This window comes from Echinops telfairi, unplaced genomic scaffold, assembly GCF_000313985.2.
Source record: "Echinops telfairi isolate 266 unplaced genomic scaffold, ASM31398v2 ScPeMD7_23;HRSCAF=83, whole genome shotgun sequence".
In the NCBI taxonomy this organism is placed as follows: domain Eukaryota; kingdom Metazoa; phylum Chordata; class Mammalia; order Afrosoricida; family Tenrecidae; genus Echinops; species Echinops telfairi.
In genome coordinates this window covers 56,024,061-56,036,468 of record NW_022103920.1, presented here as the reverse complement: position 1 = coordinate 56,036,468, position 12,408 = coordinate 56,024,061, and positions in this window count along the sequence as shown.

Here is a 12,408-nt window from a genome sequence, read left to right as displayed (position 1 = left end):
GAATCTCCCCCTTCATCTAGTCAGTCACCCTTCCCACCACTTGCACTCCAGTCCAAAAACCTTCACTTCACCAAACTTTATGTTTTGTGGCCACTGGGTCACTTTAGAGTAGGGTTTCTTTCTTCCTTTCCAGTCCTGAGGTCATGTGGAAATAAATACGCTAAAGTTGTAACTGGTCAAATATTCGTGTTTTCAGACATCTCTTTTTTTTTGTAGGCCTTTTTTTTTTTTTTTGTAGGCCTTAATAACTTTTCCTTTGGCTCTGGAATAAGACTCCTTCCCATTTAGGTGTGCTCTAAATATAAGCAAACAAGCAGACTCACTGCTATAGGGTCAAGTGGACTCATAGCAACCTACAGGGCAGGGTAGAACTGCCCCTGTGAGTTTCCGAGACTGTAACTGTTTATGGCACTAGAAATCCCATCTTTCTCCCCCAGGACAGCTGTGCTGATGGTTTGGAACTGTAGATCTTATGGTTAGCACCCCAACATATAACCACTATACTACCAGGGTGGCTGGGCATTAAATATACATTAAAGAAAAACTTAGAAGTTTTATACCGAAGTCCAAGGTAACCAACAAAAGAGGGCTCCCTCTGACAGTGTATGCAACGGCCTTTTGTTCTCATAGGGGAGAGACAGTGAGGTCTGCTTCACTGTAAGCATTTTTCTCCTTCATCTAGACACCCCTTTCCTCTTTGGGGGTCCAATGACCCTTTCACAGGGGCTGCCCAATTCATAATAGTAGCAAAACTATAGTTATGAAGTAGCAGCAGAAATCATTTTATGGTTGGGGGTCCCCACAACATGAGGGCCTGTATGGAAGGGTGGTGGCATGAGGAAGGTTGAGAACCACTGGTCTAGTGAGTCCTTCCTTGAGGTAGATTCAGGGCAGATGTTCTTTAAAAAAATATTTTGTAAACATTTTATTGTGAATTAAGTGAAGGGTTATAGAGCAGATCATAATTTCACATTCAACAATTCCTATACATTCTAATTCAACTGATCCATTGCAATCCCCTCTATGTACCATCCCTTATCCCAAATTCCTCCCCGTGTCTCCGGTTTCCATTCCTCCTCCTTCTCTAACCCTCTGAGCTCTTCTTTGGGTAAATGCTGGCCTTTTGATCTTAAATTATTGATTATTTTAACATGAAGTTGAGTTCACTTCCAGACCTGAAGGGTCCCACCAGTGTCTATGTGATCAGTGAACCTAGTCTCCTTTTGGATTTTGAGTTTTGTTCCATATTTTTCTTCCATTCTCTCCAGGGTCTTCTAATGTGATCTTTGCTCAGAGCAGTTGGTAGGGGTAACTGGGCACCATCTAGTTCTGCTGGTCTCCGGGTTACAGAGACTGGCGTTTGTGTGGTTCACTAGTCCATTGGACCAATTATTCTCTGTGTCTTTTCATTTTATTCACTCTTCTTTTCTTTGGATGGGAAAGAACCACAGTTGGATGTTAGATGGCACATTTTAACACTTTAAAGAGATCTTTTGTGGCAGATTTGCCCAGTACAACACATTATTTGATTTACTGACTGTTGTTTCCAAGAGCATTGATTGTAGATCCAAATAATAAACTGCTGACAACTTCGTAACTTCTCAGTTTGTTATGATATTGTTTATTGGTATAGTTGTGGAGACTTTTCCTTTCATCAGATTGCAGTAAAATCCACACAGAAGGCTGCAGCCCTTGATTTTCATTAGAAAGTGCTTCAAGGCTTCCTGGGTTTCAGCAAGAAAGGGTGTGTCTGACATCCTGTTCATGCACCACATTTCGTATTCAATCTAGTCTCTGACAGATGAACTGAAGTTTCTGGACATGAACCAAAGGAGCCCTTGAGGTGGATTGGTTAGATTCTCGGTTACTAAACAAAAGGTGGGGGATTGAGTCCCCTAGCTACTCCATTGGAAAAAGATATGGTAGTCTGTTTTGCGAAGATTCATAGCTGTCAAAAACTGATGGGGTTGCTCTACTTTGTGCTATCGGGTGGCTATGAGTCAGAACCAACTGGGTTTAAAATCAAACCCACTCAGCAAGTGGGTTTGGTTTGATCTAGAAAGGACTCCTGTCTTTTCTGAAGACAATCTGTTTCTAAATATTAGGTATCTGTCTTAAACATCAATGTTAAGAGAGGCAAAATGGGTTACAAGTTGAGCTGCTAAGTGCAAGGTTGGTGTTTAAAACCCACCAGGCGCTCTCTAGGTGAAAGATGAGGCTTTCTGCTCCCACTAAGGTTTATACCCTCAAACTCAGAAATATGACCAAGCACTTACAGACACATGACTTTTGATAAAGGTCTAAATAAAATACATTGATGGTGGAAGAGATAACCTTTTCAATAGATGGTGCTGAAGACATTTGATCTCCACGTGCCAAAGAAAGAAACAGGATCCATATCTCGCACTGTGTGCAAAATTGAACTCAAGATGGACTAAAGACCTACCGTAAATGCAAAAACCCTAGACCCATAAGAATAATCAATGAAATAATAGGGACAAACTTAAGGGTCTTACTACAATCCATACATATACCACCAAACATAATGAAAAATACTCACACCACAGAAGACAGAATAGATTCCTGGAGCCTTCTGAAAAATACATATGTATATCAAAATATATACAGACTTCCTCAAAGGAATAAAAAGAGAACCCACAAATTGGGAAAAATAGTTGGCAATGATATATCAGAAAAAGGACAAATTTTTATAATTCGATAGAAAACTATAACAGCTTCATAAAAAACACAAAATCCAATTTTGAAAATGAGCACAAGACATGAATAAATCATTTACTGAAGATGACATGCAGGTGTCTAACAATCATATGAAGAAATACTTGAGATCATTAGCTATAAGATAAATACAAAATGAAGCAATGTTGAGATACCACTTCATACTGGTACACTTAGCAAACTAAAACAAAACAAAAGAAATGCAGGAGAGGATATCCAGAGGTTGGAAGGCTCGTACATTGCTGATGGGATTGCAGAATTGTGTAGAAACCACTGTGGAAACCAGTATTCCACTTCCTTCAACAAATGCAGCTGTAAATATCAGACCACCCTGCAACCTCTCTCCTTTGCATATGCCCCTACAAAATGAAGAGCAAACCAGGAACAGATATCTGCACACCCAGGTTTATTGCAGCATTATGTACAATAACAAAGAGAGGGAAACAAACAGAAACCCCATCTGTGGAGGAAAGAATAAGTGAACAATGGAATTTTGTGTATCCCTAAAAAACAATGGTGAGATTGTTAAAACCTTATGGTATGGACAAAATTGGAAGCTATTATGCACAGCAAATTTATTCACTCTCATAAAGATAAACATTACATGACACTAGTATTATAAAAGAAAATAAGAAAAAAATGGTTTTCACACCAAAGGAAAAACCTTTGACGACTACTATGAGGCTGAGGGTGGGAAGAGGCAGAGAAGGGAGGGGCAGGGAAGGAAGGAGGAAGGTAGGGTTGGAAAAAACAAAACCAAGAAAAAGCCACTTACTGGGAGTTGTGGGGGAGGGGAGCGTGCATGACTGTGATACTGTCACTGTCCTGATGCGAGGGCTGTGCCACTATATATAATATGTTTTTCTTTTTCGCTGTATGTGCTTTGCTCCACAAACCCAAGAAGAAAGCACTTCTAACAGAGAGAGAGAGAGAGAGAGAGAGGGAGAGAGAGAGAGAGATCAGAGCCTTAAAACCCTCCAGTTTCCTTATCCATTGAACCTGCACCGGTCTGAGTGGTTATAAAAGGAGGGAGAGTAAAATAGAAACTGATAAATTTTTTGTGTGACACGTAAGCTAGTTTCAAGCAAACAAACTTAGTGGGTAATTGACCGTGGGTAAGCCACTTAATTTAGCAGTTGCCGTTTTCTCATTCATGGAATGGACACAATTTTCCTCATCTCGTTGAGCTGATATATAACAGTGCTTTACAAATTGAAGTGTTATATAAGAATTAAGCATCTTAATTATTGTTCTTTTATGGGCAGATAATAGGATGGAGTGATCTGGAACACAGAGCCATCGAAGACACAGAGGGAAATACCCAGGGCTGGTTCCAAGATCTCTATCTGAAATGGCGGAGGCCATTCAGAGCAGATGCACCAGAGACGATGGCACTGGAATGATGAGGTTCTTTGTCCTCATCTGGCCCAAGGCTGTGGTACTATGAGACAGTGATAGGTGGGCTGACTTCCTGGCCCACAGATGCTAAAGCCAAGGGACCATTTGGCCGAGAGGCTGAGGATTGCAGAGAGACTTGGCTGATGGCAGAGGAGAGGTCCTTTGGCTTTAGCCTCTGCAAAGCCATTACAGTAAATCATAGAACCTAGGTATAAAGTACAGGAGTATTATCTGAGTGACAGTTTTGTCCTCATCCACTAGACGCTAATTGTACCCTTTCCCCCTACTGAAACAACCAAAAATGTCTCCAGACAGATAACGCTAAATACACACACAAACACACACATATACATACTGAATCTATATATTCAGTAAAAGCTCATACATACTAAACCAAACCAAACTCATTGCCTGTAGGACAGGTTAGAATTACCCCTGGGAGTTTCTGAGACTGTAACTCTGTGTGAGTAGAAAGCCCTGTCTTTCTCCTGCGGAGAAGTTGGTGGTTTTGAACCAGCGCATGACCACTAGGCTGCCAGGGCTCTTCTCACATACACAGATAAATGCTGTGTATGCTGATTTCTCAGTCAATAGCTTATGAACAAGGACATGGCACTTTCAATAATCCTGCTGGCTGCAAACAAGGAGGACTGGGAACACTTCCTATGGAAGGTCAAGGACGGAAGCCTTCAGTATGAATCACAGCTCGATGGAAAGAAAACCCAAATCCTCACAACTGGACGAGTCGGGAACAGCATGATAAACAGAGGGGAAATGGAACTTGTCAAGGATATCATCTTACTTGTATCCACAATCCTTCTTCATGGAAGCAGCAGTCAAGAAATCAAGTGAAATATTGAATTGGGAGGCAAATCCGCTGCCCAAGACCTCTTTAGATGTTGCAGAGCAAGAAGGCCACTCTGAGGACTCACATGTGCCTGAACTAAACCAGGACATGTTCAGTTATCTTAGGTGCATGTGAAGTTTAGACATCGAAAAGAAGAGACTGAAGAAGAATGGATGTATTCAAATTATAGCTCTGGCACAGAATAAGTACCATGAACTACCAGACGAACAAATCTGTCTTTGAAGAAGTAGAGTCGGAATGCTCCTTAGAACCAAGGATGGCGATATTCATCTCAAGTACTTTGGGCATGTTACAAGGAGAGACCACTCCTGGAAAAGGGCATTGTGTTTGGTCAAATAGAAGGGCAGTGAGCCGAGGAAGACCCTTGACAGGATGTATTGACACAGCAGCTGCCACAGTGGGCTCAATAAACAACAACAATAATGAGGATGGCACAGGACTGGGCAGTGCTTCCTTCTGCTGTGCCCAGGGTCACTGTGGTTCAGTAGTGTGGGAACCTAACAACTCCAACACCATGCTATGATGATTTCCATGTTGTTAAATGTTTCTGTATTAATGGCGGTACAATAATCCATGATATTATTATACTGTACCGTATATAACTATTCCTTTCCTTTTATTTGGTTGTTTTCAAAGCTGACTATGAAGGACTTTGAAGCCCTTATATTATTTTAGGTTTTATTCAGGGATGAGAACCTTATCAGAAGTTTTAAAGAAGGTAGTGGAATCACTAACCCTATGCTTTTAAAAGGTCATTCATGCCGCAATATGAGAAGAATGGGTGGTGGTAGTGATTGCAGACACATTGATAAAGGTCGTGCCCTAAGAAGGTATTGCATGTTCTATCATGTCATAACAGCAGTTACATCAGGGAATAATGATACTTTGAATGTATGAGGGAAAACAGCAAAATCACTCCCTGCCATCGAGTCGATTCCAATTCATAGTGACCGTTTAGGGAGGGTTGAACTGCCCCGGTGGGTTTCTGAAACTAACTCTTTATGAGAATGGCTCACGAGCAGCTGGTGTTCTTTGAACTGCAGGCCTTGCAGCTGGCAGCCCAATTTGTAACCAAATATCAGGTTTTCCAAACTTTGAGGAGGTAGAAGCAGCCCCATGAGGAGTAAGAAGAGTCAAAGATGACACATTTGCTATTGGCTTGCTCAACTAGCGAGAATGTTCTGACTGGACCAGAGAATGATTTTGCTTAGTGGACTTCTGCTGATTCTGACTGGTTTGGAAGACGGAGTACATTTTTGAGAGATCATATTGGTTCATTTTTGGCTAAGTGCAGGCTGAAGTGAGACAGTTAAGTATACGTGCAATTGGATATACTTTCTGAATCTCAGGTGACAAAGAACCAGCTAAAGTTCTTTCAGCCGAGGGAGTGAATTAGGTTGTACAGGGAGGACGTTTGTAGACTAAGATGAAAAGTGAAACACGAATGGTCAGAAATCCACCTTCTGCCAATTTCATCTGAGAAAAAGCAGGTAGAAAGATAAGGAAAATGTGTAAATAACTATATAGTGAAGGGAAATGAGAATTTTGTCAAAGAAGGGGCACTCCACAGTGTTCCATGGTACAGAAACACCAAATAAAATGAGAGCGGCGCAGTATGTACTGGATTTTCCAAAATGGAAGCCATTGGTCACAATAGTTGGAGCTGTATTAGTGAACTGATGGTAGAAATCGGATATAAGTAAACTGAGGAGTACACAGGAGATGAGGAAGGGTTGATAAAGAGAGAGAACAATCCTTTCAAAGATATATGGTTACAGTGGCTATTTACTAAGTGTCAGATAAATTAACATAAATAGAAGATGGTTGAACTAAAAGGAGACACCAGGTCAATTTTTAAAAAAATACAATGGAAATTAGAGCATGTTTAAATTCTCATTGAGGAATGATAATGCAGTAGAAAATAAAGTTTTAGGAAAAGAAGGGAGAATATATTCAGTAGAGAAAGCCCTCGAAAGAGAAAATATGGGTTCAGAGCATTGCAAGACTCTTTAATCTCAGTGTTATGGTTTGAACTAGGTCCCTCCAAACATATCTAAAGATTCTAAACTCTTTACCAGTTAGCATTTTCCATGTGGGAACGGATTTCTTTTTTTTATGTTAGGGAGGCAGTATTAATAGAGGGTGTGCTTTAAATTAATCCTTTTTTGAGATATAAAAGAGAATAAACAAGCAAGAGGAAGAAAAAATGGGGAAGAGGAATTGCAAAGCCTCATGAAGTCTGCGCAGGAACAGAAGCTGCAAAGAAGACAAGCGCCGCCACTGCAGCTGCTCGGAGAGCAAGCCTCCTTCTAGCACAGCACCCAGAATCCGGACTTCCAGCCTCCTTCACCGTGAGGCAATACCGTTCTGTAAATTACGCAGCACAGTTTTGGTATTTCTGTTAGCCCCAGCACTAGATAACCAAGAAAATGGGGGAGTTTAGTACCTCTTGCCTATGAGAAACAGAAGGAAAATGAGTATGCATCCCTGCAGGTAATTCAGGAAGTTTCTACTGCTTTCTATCTTTCTCTGTAAAGGAGAACGCAAGGCCAATTGCTGAATATTGAAGGAATTGATGATGTTGAGGATGATGGAGAGTTTTGAAGTGTGAGCTTTGCAGACTAAATTGGAAAGCCAAGGAGGGAGACATGAGAATGTTGTCAGACATTAATTAGAACCTCGCCAACTTAGGGGATAGAAAATGTGATGTGGCATGGATGTGCTTGCCTACTTGTGTAAGATTTCCTTTAAGCATATAACCAATCTGGGTGCAGGCACACAAACAAAATGAGAGGTTAATTGATTATGTGTTGAAATCTTGTTAGGCAAAACCAATGGAAGGAAAACAGAAGGTTAGAGTTGGATTCCAAAGGGTGGTAGAAGTGATGAACCATGGGATTTAAGAACAAAGAAAGAAGTAAAGGCTGAACAGGGAGAAGAGATGTGATAGTTAGGTTTATCATGCCATAGAGGCCAATAGGAACACGTGGGAGTTAGTTTATTGTGCCAACCTGGCCAATAAACACATGTGGAGTTAATTGAAGGGTGGAAGGATAAATGGTTCTCTGAACCTCACCTTTTGAGTTCTTGGGTCTCTTGCTTTCTGATGGTGGACCAGGGCACAGCTGCCTTAGCCAGTTCCTTGCTTCAGCTGGCAAGGCTTACGTCCTGCAAGGCATCCCTGAGGAGAAGCCGCATGGACCTACCCCGATGCATCCCTGGGTGCTGGAGCACCTGAGTGGAGACCCCTGCCAGTGCTGAGATGCTTACACATTCACTGATTCGGCTTTCCTCCTGCAGTCGGCATCATAGTGTGTATTTTGGGAGATGGAGGAGGTCTTTGTGGACTGGTGTTGGACATATGGGTTAATTTTGGACTTGTGGGCTTGGGCAGCACTGGGTTGGGATGTTTTCTTGATTCACACTTGATCTTTATATAAAACTCTCTCTTGTAGATGAGTTTTTGTGGATTTGTTTCTCTCAAGTACCCAGACTAATACAATGTGGGAGGAGTTTAATCAGGTTGAAGCTTGATTGGAGGGTGACCAGATAAATGGCTCTGCAAGGCCTTTCTCTGTCTCTTTTGCTCCCTGGTGATCAGACCAGTGTGCTGCTCTTGAACTAGCTCTCTGGTTCTATCTGTGTGCTGCACTACCTGTGGCCCAGGCCAACCATGGATCATATTGCTAGAGCTTGAGGCTCCTTCAAGACCTGCTTCATCACAATGATGAAGCATACATTGAGGATACTGATGCCATGCTTGAGTTCCAGATCCCATCAGGGTCTGCCTCGCTGAGCTCCCACGCTACTGACTGCTGACCCATCCTGCCGTTTGATGCTTGTGGGCAGATGTTGTCTACCTTGTCTGAGGGAAGACTACACTGTCTGCTTCCTTGACCCTGGACCTAGCAGCCCACATGAGTTGAAGGACTTCCAGTATATTAATTGTTCCACAAAAATGAGTTTAACCGGTCACTGTGGACTATTTAGCTGTTATATTCCTTTTTGCTGTATAAACCTCTCCTCATATATATATAATCATAAGTGCCCTGGGTTTGCTTCTAACTCTGGCTAACACAAGAGATATACCCCATCTGTATTAGGGGATACGTGGTCTCCATGTGTTAAAAGAACAGATATGTGGAAGTAATGGCTTGAGAGATTTAGGCAGAAAGGAAGTGTGGTCAAAGAGAGCAATGTTTTAGTTTAAGAAGTTCATGATTGATGACTATCTAGTGAGCCTGGGCCAAGAATGAAGTCGAGGGTGGGGCTGCTGGAGTGGAGGTGTTAGAACTGAGGATGTTAGAACTGAGGATGTTGAGAAGCCAAGGGATTGAGGCAGTGGCTGAGTAGACTTTCCCTCCTCGAAGCCATTAAGAGTAATAGCAATGACTGGACTGAAGCTTGGAGTATAGACGGAGTACTGTCATTGAATCTCTGTAAAGTTTTTATTGTATTAGAGAAAGTTGTTAGGCAGTTAAACAGATACATAGAAATGAAGAAAGATATGGCAATCTAATTTCAAGTGGGTGAAACTGCAGTTTGGGATCAAATGTGTATCATATTTTATGTGGCCCAAGAATATTTTCATTTGGGGGGAATTAAATTTTTTTCCTTTTAAAATTATGAAATACTACTGAACCCTACTACTAATAGGGTTCAGAGTAGCTATTTAACAACTGAGAAATAAGACAAACACTGTTATTGTGCTATAAAATACAGCATTCAAGTGGACAAGTTTTTCCAGACAAAGAATATAGACACCTATGATTCCAAATAGACTTAACAGCCCAATTCCCTTTGAATCACAGAAACCAAGAAAAAAAATGAGACAAAGAGCGCACGCAGGGAAAGACAGAATATTGGAACTCTTATCCTTGCATTCCCGAAGTTGACTGTGGAAGTAAAGAGTTTCTCCATTAAAAAAAAATTATATGGGACACAAGTCTCCATTTAAATAAAAAGACAAGATGTTCTGCAAAAGATATGCTTTAGCAAAAAAAAAATATTTTTTCCACAACGCCACTGAGTGTCATGGATAAAATAAAAAACTTACATCTGTGGCCAACTGAGTAAAGATTTCAGTACTTGGTAGGCTTGAAGTCCAAGATTGTAACGATTCATACAAACTTCTAACAACATGCAGCACTTTGCTTTGGAACTCTTTTTAATATGTGGAATTCGTACGACCACTAGTGAGAGATTGTGCTCAGTCTAACAATTCACCGCCGTCTAGTCGGTTCTGACCCACAGCAGTCCTGTAGGACAGAAGGGACCTGCTCCAGTGGGTTTCTGAGGGGAGAGATCTTGAAGGGAGGGAGCAGAAAGCCTCATCTTTCTCTCCTTGGGTGGGTTGTGGATTCGAAACCCTGATCTTGTGGTTAGCAGCTCAACTCTGGCACAGGGCTCCATAGAGTATGTGCTGAGTTATTTATCATACTTACAACATATGCTCCAAAGTGAATTCCCTCACACACTTCATCCACATCATCAACAACCAGGGTTCTTGAGACATTCCATATCAATATATAGATATATTACATACTATAAAATCTACATTCCACAGCTGCTATGAAGTACTAAGTCACACAAATTACACCAGAATTCCCACATTTTGTCCATGCAAATTTCCGTTGTTAACACTGAAGCAGGCTTAAGGCTTGCCACATTGAAATCAAGAAATAAACAGTTCTCAGAGCCCCATCTTTTTATTTGCGTTTGAAAGATGTAAACTTTCTCCCAGTCAGTGGTCTTAGCCTAGAAGGTTGACAAAGTCCCAAAGGAAAATGCAGAATAAATCAATCGTAAGGATGGAATATAAAATGCGAGCAGCAGTCACCGCTTTCATTAAGTTCAAGTGTGGAAGCGGAGGCTGGAAAAGTGTCGAACTTGCTGGTTCCTTGTGAGACCCCGGCTTCTACTAGGAGGGAAAGAAAAAGATATAGTTATTTTCAAATAGATTTCTTTAAGCTGCTTTAACATGTCCTTTCCATCACTGGAATGTTAAACTCATCAAACAATCTCCACATTCTCTTACAATAGTAGGGCGCAGATACAGAGTTGTCGGTATCAATTAAGGAATTGAAAGGCAGTACAAAGCTGGGAAGTGACATATTAAGAGGAAATAATGGGAAATTCAGGCAGTTCATCTCTCTCTCTCTCTCTCTCTCTCTCTCTCTCTCTCTCTCTCTCTCCAGATTGCTCACAACCAGCGATGACTTCGGTTCATAAAGGTCCTACCGTCTGCTCTCTGTTTTGGGAAATTACTTGTTCTTCATTTTTCCTTTGGTCACACTGTAATCCCCAGAATCAAAATATTCTTGCCTTTCTGCAAAGGCTTTCTTTTAGAAATGTGCACCTCCTGTTTGTCCCAGTGAGGATACTCTGCTTTTAATTTTGCTTCTTCAGCTTTCTCAGGACGAATCACTTCATGATCCCCTGTTTCTTTCTGATCCTGGGCCGGGTTGCCTGGGGGTCTCTGCGGCCTTGGGCTTCCGCCAGCGCTGTCGCTACTCGCACTCGGCCACGCCAAGGATTTAAGAATTTGATTGAATTTCTCTCACCTATGATTTCTCTTCCTCTTCCTCTCCCTCCCCCTCACCACCCGTCCCCATGTGCGTGCCACGCAACATTTTTAGCTTCCTTTGTGAATTAGAATACAGACAACTTTGGCAACGAGGAGCACAATTTCTCTTTCACAACAGCTGGATGAACTAGATAGATGCCCCATAGAAGTGTGACTATAGTACAGTGTAAGTCAACACTCAAAGGAGGTTTCTGTTCCCTTGCCTTTTCTTTGTAAACACTAGGAATACACACGAAGACTCAAGATGTAAAGGAATGATCTGGTTACGTAGATTTGCAACAAGACAGTAGACGGGGTTGGCTAAGGAATAAATAAAGTTAGTAGAATATAATATTGTCGGATCTAAATGTAATCATGAGGAAAAAACCCTACAAATCTGTCTAAAATTACAAACAGGTTATTGTAGTAAAAGTGTTTTGGAAAAGGGAGAACCAGAGTCAAGAAGGGCTGACGAAAATGTCCCATGGCTTCCAGACGTGCAGAAGTCGATAAAGGTGAAAACTTCAATTAAGGGCATGATGTACTTGGGATATTTCTGGTTGGTTAAGTCTCCAAGCCACAGGTGACAGGTCCTTGGCTGGTCACATTTGCAAGAGTGGCTTCTTTGGTAAGCATGGCTCTAGGAGACAGACAGGCTTTTGGCTGACTATACATTTCCTGGGACTATTTTAAAATATGGATCCACGGTGCTGTAGAGGGGTTGAGATGTAGTCAGTTACTTAATATGGCGCTTACTAGCCACAATCCCTTATGTGATGTATTATAAATGATAGCCTTTATGCCTGTGGTTATAATCTTATTTTGGAGAGAGTGTTCTGCT